The 12,927-nt window shown below is 46.3% G+C and overlaps 1 protein-coding gene across 3 annotated transcripts in view; it reads left to right on the top strand.

Moving 5' to 3' along the window:
• Positions 1–668: 668 nt before the first annotated feature.
• Positions 669–12,927, top strand: part of Snrk (SNF related kinase) — a 51,310-nt gene continuing 39,051 nt past the window's right edge. The window contains exon 1 of one of the 3 annotated variants that reach the window (XM_041676852.1): positions 669–774. The gene's annotated coding sequence lies outside the window, so the exon portion shown is untranslated. Of the gene's footprint in view, positions 877–12,927 lie in introns of all 3 variants that reach the window. The other 2 variants (XM_041676854.1, XM_041676853.1) reach the window with 2 other exon arrangements.

Here is a 12,927-nt window from a genome sequence, read left to right as displayed (position 1 = left end):
GTCTGGCCTGGCCAGGGTCTTCTGCTGACTCTGGAGGCAAGCCTGCATTCAGGTGTTGGGCTTTGCTCCTTCATGTTAAATAGTAGCAAAATCAACAGAATTCTTCAAATGGATTCCCAGAGAGAAGAAACAGTAAAGAAAAAACAGTGTGTGTGTGTATGCGTGTGCATATGTGTATGAATGTTTGTGCATATGTGTGTGCATGTTTGTGCATATGTGCATATATATATATGCATGTGCATATGTATATTTGTTTTGTTGTCTCTTTTTGCTTAAAGCTAGACGGGAGATGGAGTGAACCTTCAGGGATAAAGCGGGATAAAGCGCGTGTGCTCCCCGCCCTCCACCCGGAGATGCAGTGCCTGCCCTCAGATGTCCCCTGAAAGCTCCAGCTGGAGCTGCTAAATCCTGTCGCTGTCCATCGTCCTGGTGCTTCCTCCTGTGCAATCCCTGTTCTTCCCCAGCACCCCAGACCAGAGGCCAGAGTGGGCTGTGCTCAGGCCCGGGGGCCAGGCCGCCCTCCAGCAGTCCTTGTGTCGGCCTGCAGGTGCGCCCGGCCAGCCCCGCCCCAGCCGGCCCGAGGCCCCGCCCCCACACCAGACTCCACCCCGTCGCCCTCGTCACGGTGACGTAAGTCCCGCGCGTGCGCAGTGCGGCCGCACCCCCGGCCGCTCGCTCGGTATTATGATTAGCGCTGGGTGCGGGGTTCCGGCGGTCGGGAGGGAGTTGTCGACGCCGCGGCCGCTGCGGACCGATGCCCGCCTGCCGGCTGAGGTAGGGCGAGTGCGGCGAGCCGGGCGGGAGCGTGGGCCGGGCCTGCGCTTCTCCTCAGCGGCCGCCTCAGAGGGGCTGGGCGGGCGCCGCCGCAGGCGGAAAGTAAGTTGCGCGCTCGGCCCGGGGCGCCCTGCGCGGAGGACGCGGCCCGCGGCGCCACCCCGGCCCCGAGCTCCCACCCCGGGCCTGCGGGCCTCGCGCGGTCCGGCCCTGCCCTTGCGGCCGCCGCGGGATTGCGGCAGCACGGGAGTCGTCGCCGCGCCCGCTGCGGGCCCCGGGCGGCACGGGCTCCGCGGGCCTCAGTTTCCCCGTGGGCCTCGGGGTCCGGCTGCTGCGCCGAGCGGCCGCCCCTCCTCACGCTGGCAAGGGGACGCGGTTGTCTGTGGCGAAGGGCGCCGGGCTGCGGAAGGGGCAGTAGTGCGGCTCCCCGGGGACTGCTAGAATTTTTTTTTTTTCGGGTTGGGAGACGCCGTTCTTTTCCGTAGACATCGCCTGTTGATTTCTTTCCGAAGCATTTAAAATAAAAAAACAAACACCTTGCTGCCTTTTGCTTGGACTTGGGAACCAGGAAAGTGGCAACCCTTTATGCTTAGGCTTGGTCGAGCTGTTGTGTTATTCTTAACAGTCGGATCAGCTACAGTCTAGGAGCTTCGCTGTGAGTTCGGGTCAGGTGCGCATTGGAGGACAATTCAGCTTCAGGGTTCCTAAGACTGGAAGTCAAGGGATGTTGGGCCTCTCAGTCTGGTTTCTTACTTTCCCTTCCATTTAGGTGAGCGTATTCTCCAAGTCCGGGGAGCCTTGGTGAAGCCCCTCAGGGCTGAAGCGCCTTTTGAGGTTTAAGGTGAAAAGTGTGATGGACCTACAGGTGTAAGGCTCCTTCTGCAGGACTCCCCCCCCCCCCCCCGCCCTCCCAGGTTCCTGTCCAACATCAAAAGGTTCAGTTTGGATTCTTTGTGGGGACTGGGACACTGTCCCAAATTGGTCCTCAACTTATCACTGTACCCATCAGTGTATTGGACGTCCAGGTTGTCAGGTATTATGTAATCAGCTTGTTAATTTCTAATCGTGTTACAGTCCCTTTCCACATTTATAAAACCGTTCCCTTCAGAAAAATCTGTCTTCAGCGTCTGCTTAAATATTTCTCTCGGAATTGGGTTCTTGAAGTGGAATGTTCTGTACGTGTGTAGTGATTGGAACGTACTAATTAGACAAGTTTCTTTGAGAGAACACCAAATACATAGCAGTTCTTCTATCTGTTGGTGTAAAATGGACCCATTTTACAGAACTGGGAATGAAAGAAGTTGCAGGACATTCCCAAGGTCACACACTGAAGCTGGGTAAAAAGTCCCGAGCACAGCACGGGCTTCCTACCTTCAGGGCCTTCGGATCGGGAACTCACCGTGCCACTCTGGGTCTTTAAAGTTTTGCACAGCCAGCCATTGTTTTACTTTTGGCACAAAATTTTCTCTCACCCTGTTAGGAAATTTTTATATCGTTCTGAGTAAATTTTAATGAATGATTGCAGTATGACACCTTAGTTTAAACGACATTCCTGATGTTACAACCCTTTATACAGCTCCTTGCGTTGTGGTGACCCCAGCCATAAAATTATTTTTGTTGCTACTTCATAACTGTGATTTTTCTACTGTTAAGAGTCGTAATGCGAATTCTGTGCTAAACAGTGGTCTTAGGTGACCCAATGAAAGGAGTGTTCAACTCCCAAAAGGTCACGACCTGCAGGTTGAGAACCTAAGGTTTAGAATATCTAAAAACTCAAAAGTTGTGTTAATTTTTATTTTTATTTTTTTGCTTTTGTGGGCCAGTCTTTATTCAATGATTGTGTGCCTTTAGTAACATAATCCTAAAAGGAATCCTTTAAAATGTCTTTTAGTTAAAGTTGAAGGGCATTTACGTTGTTTTTGCCGGATGCGTCCACACCCGTGAGGGTGCTTCCCTCATGCTGAAAGTGACACTAAATAGAACATGGTAATTTTGGGGAGATACTGAGTGGCTATGGTTCTAACCACTGACATTAAAACTTCTTCCCTATTGCACCTTCCTGGGCACTGATGGGCTCATTACACTGTCTAGGCTGAAAAGGGGACCAATGGCCTGAATTTCCTGACTTAAACCCATAGGTGAGAGATACTAACGGCCTAATTTGCAGTGTCTCAGCTACAAACAAGAGTTTTTAGCTGAGATGTTTCTGTAAGAAAATAATTCAGCACCAAGTAGTACTGGTACTTCAGAGTCAGAGGAGGAGGGGCCAAAGTTCAGGTCCAGCCTAGGCTGCATAGTGAGTGTGACTTCTCAAGAACAAAAGAGGGTGTAACAGACACACGTAATCCCACACTTGGGAGGCTGAGATAGGAGGATCATGAGTTTGGCTGGCATAGGTTTCTTAGCAGGTGCCACCACAGTGAGACCTTTCTGTCTGTTTAGAACGCAGGGGCTCCACATTATGTGCAGTAGATTTGGGAGGACAAGCCTTGCTTTAACCATGTGTTCCTGGGTCTTTATCTGCTTGGGAGGCCGTTTCTGCTCTTAGGTTCTAGACACTATTGTGGAACAACAAGGTAAACCAACCCTGGGGTTGCTCTCGACAGGAGTTTGACAGCTGCACAGAGCACGGGCCCTGAGCAGTAGGGGGTGCTCCTCACAGAATGCTCGGTGGGCCAGTCTCAAAGGCTGAGGAAGAGGCCAGTTGTGACAGAACTCTGAGTGTGTAGAAGGGAGTCGAGGCAGACACAACACAACTGCACGTTCTTCAAAGCATTTGTTGAGGAAGGAGGGCGTGCCACCAGCTTGGGGTATATTTGCTTTTTGTTATGGTTTGGGAAGAGCCACGCTGTCATATCCGTGAGCACTGGAAGTGTGGTCTGCTTGGGATGGACTGGATCTAAACTGTTATTTTCACAGAATCATTTCCTCATCTGCTTTTCTGCACATCTGTTTTGGGTTGTGGCCTTGTACCCCCTGGGAAACAATTTCTTGCCATTGGTAGGAGAGAACCTGCGTCCTGAATGCTCACCTCTTCATTGTCATTTTGAGAGCCTCCTAAGAATTGGCATTGGCACCTCCAGAATTTGCCCTGTGCTCACCTAGGCTCTTGTGTGTGAATCAGGCCTCTGTCCCTTTCTTGGACTGAGACCCTCAGTGTGCTGCTGATAGCAGCTCAGTCCAGACAACTCCGTGACACGGCATGATCTGTCCATGGGACACGATGCAGTAAGTGTCCCCAGGTGCAAAGTGAGAGGGTCCATCCATTTCTGTTCACCTGTCCGTCGTAGGTTTGCCTGAACCATTGTTGAAGTTGGCAGTCTAGAAGCGTTGACTACATACGGTAATTGGTCAGATCACAGCCTCAGTGGGCCTGATTTTCTCAGTTGTTGACATGTGGTTATTTTGCTTTGGTCTTTATATCCCCAGGTTGGGAGTCATGCCTGATACAGTATGTGCACTCAAGAAGTGTCCTGGTCAATTAAAATGACTTTCATAAGCCTATTAATGGAAAACACGCTTGTTTAAATATGGTTAGACTGGATTTTGCTTGCTTTTCAGTCTTACGGTTTTGGAGCTAGAAGGAAATCTTCCACTCTGCCAGCATGTGTAGATGCTGTCCTCCATTCCCGTTCTGACGTTGGCACCACCTCCCTCTCGCTCCCCTCATTCCACGTGTCTTCTGCCTTGCCTCTGAGCACTGTGCTCCTAGGTTCTGTCTCTGAGTCTCTTCTGTTTCATCCCCACCGTCGCTGTCCAGATGCTGGCACTCAGTTTTAAGCCATTGGTAATAATTACCTGGAGACATTTCTAGTAGTCTTCTTCACTGTTTCCCAGCTCAGTTTTGCCCTTCTAGTTGTATCTTCATTTTGCACCTGGACTAATTCTGAAGCTGTCGTCTGATTGCTGTTCCTTCACCCAAGACTCCTTTGACAGCTCATGTCTGTTCTCGTTTGTTCGTGTAATAAAGTGAGTCGGTATCTTTGGGTGGATACTACACCTAACAGTTACTGTAGGTACAGATACTATACCTGGGTACAGAACTGAGTAAAACACATATAATTAGTACCTAATCAGTGAGGATGCAGATTAATGACTACATAGCCATACAAATTTGTGACACACAGTTGTGATAATGATGGATGTTGTCAGTGAGCGTGTATAGGGAGCTAGTGTGTGACGGGGTGGGGACCTTTAAGTGGCGGTAAAGCATGAATTAGGGCCAACCAGAGCTGAGAAAAAGATAATTTGGTACCCAGCCCTTTGGATCTGTGTTCTGCTTGTGATAGTGTACCATCACAGCAAGCTCTCTCAGGTATCTTTCTGAAAGCCTCTTTCCCACATCATGGTTTTAGTTTGTAGCTCAAGTACAGCAGATTTCTCTGGGATGCCTTCTGTGAACCCACCAATTATTTTTATTATTATTTTATGTCTTCCCCTGCAAGAGGCTGTAAACGGCCTGAGGTAGAGATCTTCCAGGTTGGTGTCCCGGAGAGTTGTTTAGGGGTAGTTTGTTGTGGTTGCTATGGAGTTTAACAGTAGGTTAGGGAACTAACTTTACAGTCCTCCTTAGGGAGGAAGCTGAGAAGTGGGAGGGGATCCTTGGGTGGCTCAGATCCCTCTCACACCCTGTTACTGTGCTAGTCTGGAGAACTGTCCAGGTGGGGACTTGGCTGTGTAGACAGTGTTGAGTGAACTGCATAGTTACCAGATACCCTAAAGTGAACCGTGGAGACGGCAGGAAGGAAGACCTTACCAAGTGACGCTTTGAAATATGGAATCTTAAACCCACTGCCAGCTCCTTGTCTTTTGTGTTATCTTTGCTCACTGTGTGGCTGGCTGGGGGTAAGGTAAGGTCGAGTGATCTCACCATCTGACGTGTTGTTCTGTGTTGGGGAGAGTGGAGTTTAGGTTTTTTAGGATGACTTGTCTGCGAAAGTTCATTTTGGATCTAGGACAGTGTGCGAACGTGTTCTTAGGTAGATGTGATGCTGTATCGTAGAGAATTGTGGATCTCTAATGATGATGTGCAGCACAAAGAAGAGCGGAGAGACTGGGTTGGGAAGTTAGTGTCCTGGTTTGCGTGGTTTTCTGCAGGTTAAGTAGTTTTTGTTGACGTGAAGGATTATGGTAGTGCTAGAGAAACTGAGTGGCCGTGTTTCGTCTGCTTTCAGAGCTTGATTTATTCTCCTCTTAAGAAGGGAACTGCTTTTTTGAAACAAACAGAAAAATGTGATTTCCAAAGTACGTTAAGGATAAAGTTTTTAAGAAGTAACTTAAACTTGCTTGAATTTTTCTTGACTTGCTTGCCTGGTTTGGTTTGGGAAGACTCTTGGTGCACAGATGTACACAAGGTCATAGGATGTTGTTTTCAAGTTGCTCCATGTTTAGGTGCCCAGGAATGACCTAAGTCTATCTTCTACAGAGTTGTTTGCCCTTAACTCCTTTATTAACTTAAACAGACATTCGTAACAGCTCACAAATTACTTGTTAATAATGCTTCTCAGGTGAGCTTTGGTGGCACTGGGCGTTCTTCTGGTTAGTGGAGTGCTCGGACCAACTCTCCATGGCGTGTCAGAATTGGAGGAGACCAGAAACCCCCAGAGGTCCACTTTAGTACTTTGGTTCCTCCGGGAATTAGCCTGGGTACAAGGGAAGCACTGCATCATGGTAGAGAAGTTTCTAGTCCTGGGTGGGGTCCACCCAGGCAGCCCTCACCTGGCACAGCTGGGAGGCAGAGGGGCCTGCACTTGCCTTTGTGGCCCTGCTGTCTTATTTCTCATTCAATGGCCAGGGTGAGGATTTTACAACAGATGTAAAAAGACCCTTATGTACGTAAATTCCCAGTTCTGGTTCCTCTTTTTGATTGTTTAAATTACATTTATGTGTGCATCTGTGTTCACACTTGTGCATGTATGTGTGCAAGCTAGAGTGTAGCTTGCAGAAGTTGGTTCTGTCTCTAGTATTGAACTCAGATGGTCAGGCTTGGTGGCAAGTGCCCTTACCTGCTGAACCTCTTCAGTCGCTTCTTGGGTTACTGTTTTATGCCACTTCCAAACCAACTGGAATCACATGAGCAATTTGTTGCAGGAAGAAACGTTTTAAAATTTGAAACAATAAAGACATCCCTGGTTTTCCCATAAAATTCACTTCACTTTGTCCTCACAGAATGAGGGGACAGAGGAGAGCACTATCTATGGTGGTGATGGGAGAGCTAATAAAGTAACAAAAATTAATGCTTAGGAAGTTTTGAAATTAGTTTGAAATCTCTGATGATCTTATTCTTGGTTACTTCTTGAGACCTCAGATCAGCTCCTTGACAAGTTGTCTTTCCTGGGCATTTTCAGCATTTTAATTACTGACATTTGGACTAACAAATAGAGTAAATGGTTGCCACTGACGACTCTTGAGCATCTCCTCTCCTTCGCTTACAAAGTGAACTTCACCTCTTCCCAGTCATAACTTGACTCAAACGCTGTTTCCCTCCCTGAGCCAAGCAAATGCCATTCTCTCTTTACCTCTGCAGGAGCCTTGGTCTGAGGTTGCCACTGCCTTTTGTTGGTTCCTCTCCTCACTCTGTGGCAAACTGCTGGTGGGATTCTGGAGGATCGTTTTCTTTACTGGTTTGTAAGTTCCTAATGACGGGTGGTGTGGTGTCTTCCTCTAAGGCACAAACTGTCGCTTAATAAAAGTGACTTGGTGCTGCCTCCAGCTCAGAAGAGCTGCGTACCTGCTCAAATCACAGCGCAGACCAGCCTTCAACAATGCCTTTCAAGGAACTTGGCCTGTTCATAGTTGTCTCATTGCAAAGCTACATTGAATGAATAATTACATACAGAAAATAAAATTTTTAATAATTATCTTTCTTGGGTTATAAAAGCAGTACATATTCATTAATAAATTCTAAAACAACAGGAAATTGTAAAGAAGGAAAATAAATTCTTTTTAAAGAGTATATTACTGTTTTAACATTTTAGATTCTTACAGTATATACATTCAAACAAAGCCCATAGCTATTAAAAAATTAGGATATGTGCTATGAGTGAATGAATTGTGTGTGTGTGTGTGTGTGTGTGTGTGTGCATGTAGAGGCTAGAGGTCAGCCTTGAGTACATGCCAGTTAGACTAGGCTCGGCAGGCCAGCAAACCCTGTAACCCACTTGTTTTTACCTCCTTGGTGCTGGGAGTACATGTGTGTGCAGTCACCAGGCTTTTTACTTGGGTTTTGGGCATCGGTGGTGCTTATGTGAGAAGTGCGCACTGGCTGAGCTGTCTGCGTGGCCTCCGGGCTGCTTGTCCTTAGTACTGTGCAGTATGATGTTGTTACTGGGTAGGTTAATTTTACCATTTCCGTGTTTATGGACTTCTATGTTATTTCTGAGTCTTGACGTATTGCAACATCATTAAATATAAAATATTTGTTGTTATCTTTATCTTCGACACATTTAGAACAAGTTAGTTGCCCCTCATCTGAAAAGCTTTGGAGTTCACTTCCTTTGTTTTTTTTGAGGATTTTTAGAATGTCTGAATAAATATCATATTTGAAGGGTGGGATCCAACTCTAAACTTAAAACTCGTTTATGTTTTTTGCACAATGTAAACACACATCCTGAAGATAATTTTGCAAAGGTTTGTTTGTGGAAATTAGTTTCATGGTGTGAAATTTCTCCTGTGCCACTCGAATGACTTTTGAGCACTTCAGGTTGTGGGGCTACGGATGTCCAACTCGTAGTAAGGCTATTGAATCAAGGATATTCATTTTTGTTAAGGTTTTTGATATATACACTGTGAAAGTTAGCTTTTAGGTCTACCCCTGCAAGAAAAATCTAGTGGGTTTTTTTTTTCGTATTTTTTTCAAGACAGGGTTCCTCTGTAGCTTTGGTGCCTGCCCTGGAACTTGCTCTTGTAGACCACGCTGGCCTCGAACTCACAAAGATCCGCCTGCCTCTGCCTCCCCGAGTGCTGGGATTAAAGGCATGTACCACCACTGCTCGGTTGATTTCTTTTAAGTCAGAATCAGCCTTTACTCTGCGGATAAGTTTTCTTTTTCTGATACAGCATTTTTTGGTTTGGTTTGGTTTGGTTTTTTTTTTTTTTTTTTTTTTGGTTTTTTCCAGACAGGGTTTCTCTGTAGCTTTGGAGCCTGTCCTGGAACTAGCTCTTGTAGACCAGGCTGGTCTCGAACTCACAGAGATCCGCCTGCCTCTGCCTCCCGAGTGCTGGGATTAAAGGTGTGCGCCACCACCGCCCGGCTTTGGTTTGGTTTTTCAAGACAGGGTTTCTCTGTGTGTAACAGTCCTGGCTGTCCTGGAACTTGCTTTGTAGGCCAGGTAGGCCTCGAACTCACTGAGATCCGCCTGCCTCTGCCTCCTGAGTGTTGGGATTAAAGGTGTGTGCCACCACCACCCAGCTCCAGCATTTTTTATGACCATCTTTAAATGGCCATCTCCATCCCAAATCAGAGGAAGATCCTTAAATGAGTTTGATAGTGTGTATACAGGCTTTAAAACAGAGGAGGTTTAGAATATTGTTTTAAATTTTCCATGACTTCTAATTTACGTTCTGTGTTCCTGGGACAGGTGTGTAATGGTGGCTGACTTTTTTATTTTGTAATAATTTCCACGCGTGAGCTTTTGTCTAAGTTGTTATTTGTTATGTAAGCACCTGTACCAGATCCGTGACCACACCAGTTTAAGCTCACTCACCCTCAGGGGGAAGGGATAGCATGCTTAGCCAAGAGGCAGGTTCTGTTGAGGTGGAAGAACTTACCCGTGTTGTAGCTCACAGGCTTGTTGGTGTCAGAGACTCCTCCACAGGTACTGACTCTGCCCTGCCTCACTGCTCAGTGTTATTGGCACTGGCCTGGCTCCTCTGTATGTTCCAGTTACAACTTGATCTGATTAGACAAGAATAAGATTACTCAAGCTGGCACTTTGGAGATTGATCTGCATTAACCACACAGTAGCTGCCTTGAGAGAAGCCTCTGGGCTGGCATTGCTGTCTTGTCAAGGGCTAAGCGTCCATTAAAGTTGCCCTACTCAAAAGGAAATTTAGAACATGATAAAAATAAAAGTCTATTGGTGTCATTCTTGTTCAGGTCTTGCTTAGAAGCTATATATATTTATTTTTATTTTAAAAAGAAAAACTATCTTTTTTCATTATACATACCAGTCCAAGTTCCCACTCCTTCCACTTACCCCTCCCTCCATCCACTCCTCAGCGAGGGTAAGGCACATTGCTTTGGGGAAGGTTCAAAGTCCTCCCTACTATATCTAGACTGAGCAAGACATCCATCCAAAGAGAATAGGTTCCTAAAAGTCAGTACAAACAGTAGGGATTAATCCTGGTACCAATTCCAGTGGCCCCTCAGTCTGCCCCAGCCATGCAACTGTCACCCACATTCAGAGGCACTAGTTTGGACCTATGCTGTTTCCTTTCCTATTCGGCTGGAGTTGGTCAGCTCCCATTAGTTCAGGTAGACTGTTTCTGTGGGTGTACCTATCATGGTCTTGACCACTTTGCTCACATTCTCACTCCTCCCACTCTTCAACTGGACTTTGGGAGCTCAGTCCAGTGCTCCGATGCGGGTCTCTGCCTCTGTTTCCATCAGTTGCTGGATGAAGGTTCTATGGTGATATTTAAGATATTCATCAGTCTGACTACAGGGCAAGGCCAGTTAGGGCACACTCTCCTCTATTGCTTAGGGTCTTAGCTGGGGCCATCCTTGTGAATTCCTGGGTAGAGCCAGGTTTCTTGCTAGCCCTTTAATGGCTCCCTCAATTAAGATATCTCTTTTCTTGCTCTCATCTCTGTCCTTCCTCCATCTCTACTATCCCGTTCCCTCAAGTTCTCCTCACCTCTCCCTTTCTCCCATCCTCTTCCCCTTCCACCCTTTCTTCTTTCCCCCAACCCCTATGTTCCCAATTTTGTCAGGCTATCTTGTCTATTTTGACTTTCTAGGTGGATCTATGTATGTTTCTCTTGGGGTTCACCTTGTTACTTAGCTTCTCTAGAATTATAAACTATAGGCTCAATATCCTTTGTTTATAGCTAGTATCCACTTATGAGTGAGTACATACCATATTCGTCTTTCTGAGTCTGGGTTACCTCACTCACATGCAAGTTTCAAGATGTCATTGTTTTTTACTGCTGAATTTGCCACATTTTCTTTATCCATTTTTTGGTTGAGGGGCATCTAGGTTGTCTCCAGGTTCTGGCTATTACAGATAATGCTAGCAGCTATATTTTTGAGGTGTCACAAGTGAAGCTCCCCAGTTGTTTCCAGACATACTCTCAGAGTGGACTTTCTGGTCTTCACAGGCTTTCTGCCCTCTCTCCTGTGCCTTGTGCAGTTTGACCAATGGTGATTTTCTGTTATGGTCTCCGAAATCTCATGGGTCCGACCCTAGGAAGAACTACAGTCAACTAAGGAGTGCTGAGAACGAGCTGGAGAATTTATCTTCTCGGGGATGAGACCCTTACTTGGTTGTCTATTACCAAGTGGTCAGCCCAGAAATCATATTCCATACACATACAAGTAGCACTTAATGAACTCAGCAGGTTGTGTTTGTGTGTGTGTCTGTATAATGTGTGTATCCATCACAAAGAAGAACAACGCTGGATTTGAGAGGAAATAAGGGAGTCATGGGAAGGGTTGCGGGGAGGATAGGGAAAGGGGGAAATGTTGTAATGTATTTTAATTAAAACAAGAAAACTTAGAACAGACTTAGTAGGCATTACCTTCCTTTGCAAACGTCCTTAGATTTGGAGGTATAACTGCCTGTTAGGACATTTCTAATAGGAGCTATTGGCTTAACTCTTAATTTTAATGACATGGAGATTCCCTCTAGTGAGTGCAGACTGAAGCTGTTGTAACCCCATAGTAATTTTCAGTACCCTCAACCCTCCATCCCCCCAGTACAGAACTCTAGTTCCTCCATCATAACTTAGGGTCTGCTGAGCTGTTGTGGGCTGTGGTCACTCCCAGGAGGAGGAAGTGCACTCCTGGAGTGGTGCTTGCTTTGGTGACAGAGCAGTCGAGAGTGTATGATGGGGCTGTGATCACTGTGCTGACTGGGGTTCCGGTGTTGCTGAAGAGTTCCGTCACGGTCTTCCTCTCGCCGCTGTATCACTTCGGTTGATGAGCAAACAGGTAGATCACCTTGGAAATATTCACTGACTGTTACCTGCACCAGGACTTCAGGTGTCTCTTTATAGGTGTGTGTTTCAGTCTGCTTGTTCCTATGAGTAAGGATTATAATTTTCAGTTTTTGATATTTGTGGAAAAAAAAAAACCTTAGCCGTTTCTTTGGGAAAGAAGGTTAAATTCAGTGTCAGGTTAGCTTTGCAGAAACGGAACTTTTGGTTTTCTGTATAATGTGAAGAACTGTTGGCCTAGTTTGTTTTGTTTTTTTTCTGGTAGTTAGTACTTATGGGAGATTTAGTGTACTAGAATATTGAGTGTCTCATTTGAGGGAATGTTATATTCTGAACAAAATGTTGAGAGACTTAGATTTTTGCACACAGCTGTTTTGTTTGATTTCTCAGCCAGCTGTGCGTTTGTTCAGTTGTGCGCAGAGACGTCTTTGGTCACCTCTCTCTCCTAGGGAAGAAGAGACGGAGGAGGTATGTTTGACACCAAGACCCCACTGCAGCAGTTGGTGATGTGAGTTTCAGCGAGAGAACCGTGGCTTCCAAACTGACAGTAGTTTTAGCAGAGGCTGCTTCTACCACTGTTTGAGCAGCTTGCAGAGCACACTTCCTTCCTCCCTCCAGCCACACCCACACGCTCAGTCATTTCTGCCCTCTTGAGCTGGGGGAGCATCAGTATATTCTTGTAACACCTACCAGCCCTTGTTTCTCAGAAGGAGTTTCCGTATTCCAAACACTTGTTGACTTAGCCTGCTTCGTTTAGGTCTAGCTTAGGTGTGCACATGTGGTTGCAATGTGCCTTGTCACAGGCTGCTTTACAAGGGCTGGTTTCAGTGATGTTTGCTCTTCAGAAAGACGTTGGCTCAGTTATGTAGTTGTTAAAGAACTGATTTTGAAGAGCTCAGCATCAGAAAAAGTTTATTCTACAAAGACAGAACAATTAGTCATTGCATTTAAGGCATTGGCTTTATAAGAGTGTGTCAGGTTTGGTATCATCTTCCA

Source organism: Microtus oregoni, unplaced genomic scaffold (genome assembly GCF_018167655.1).
Source record: "Microtus oregoni isolate MIOR12 unplaced genomic scaffold, Mior012 000028F_ref0000031, whole genome shotgun sequence".
Taxonomy (NCBI): domain Eukaryota; kingdom Metazoa; phylum Chordata; class Mammalia; order Rodentia; family Cricetidae; genus Microtus; species Microtus oregoni.
Note: the sequence above shows the minus strand (reverse complement) of the source record. Positions and strands in the feature narration are given on the sequence as shown.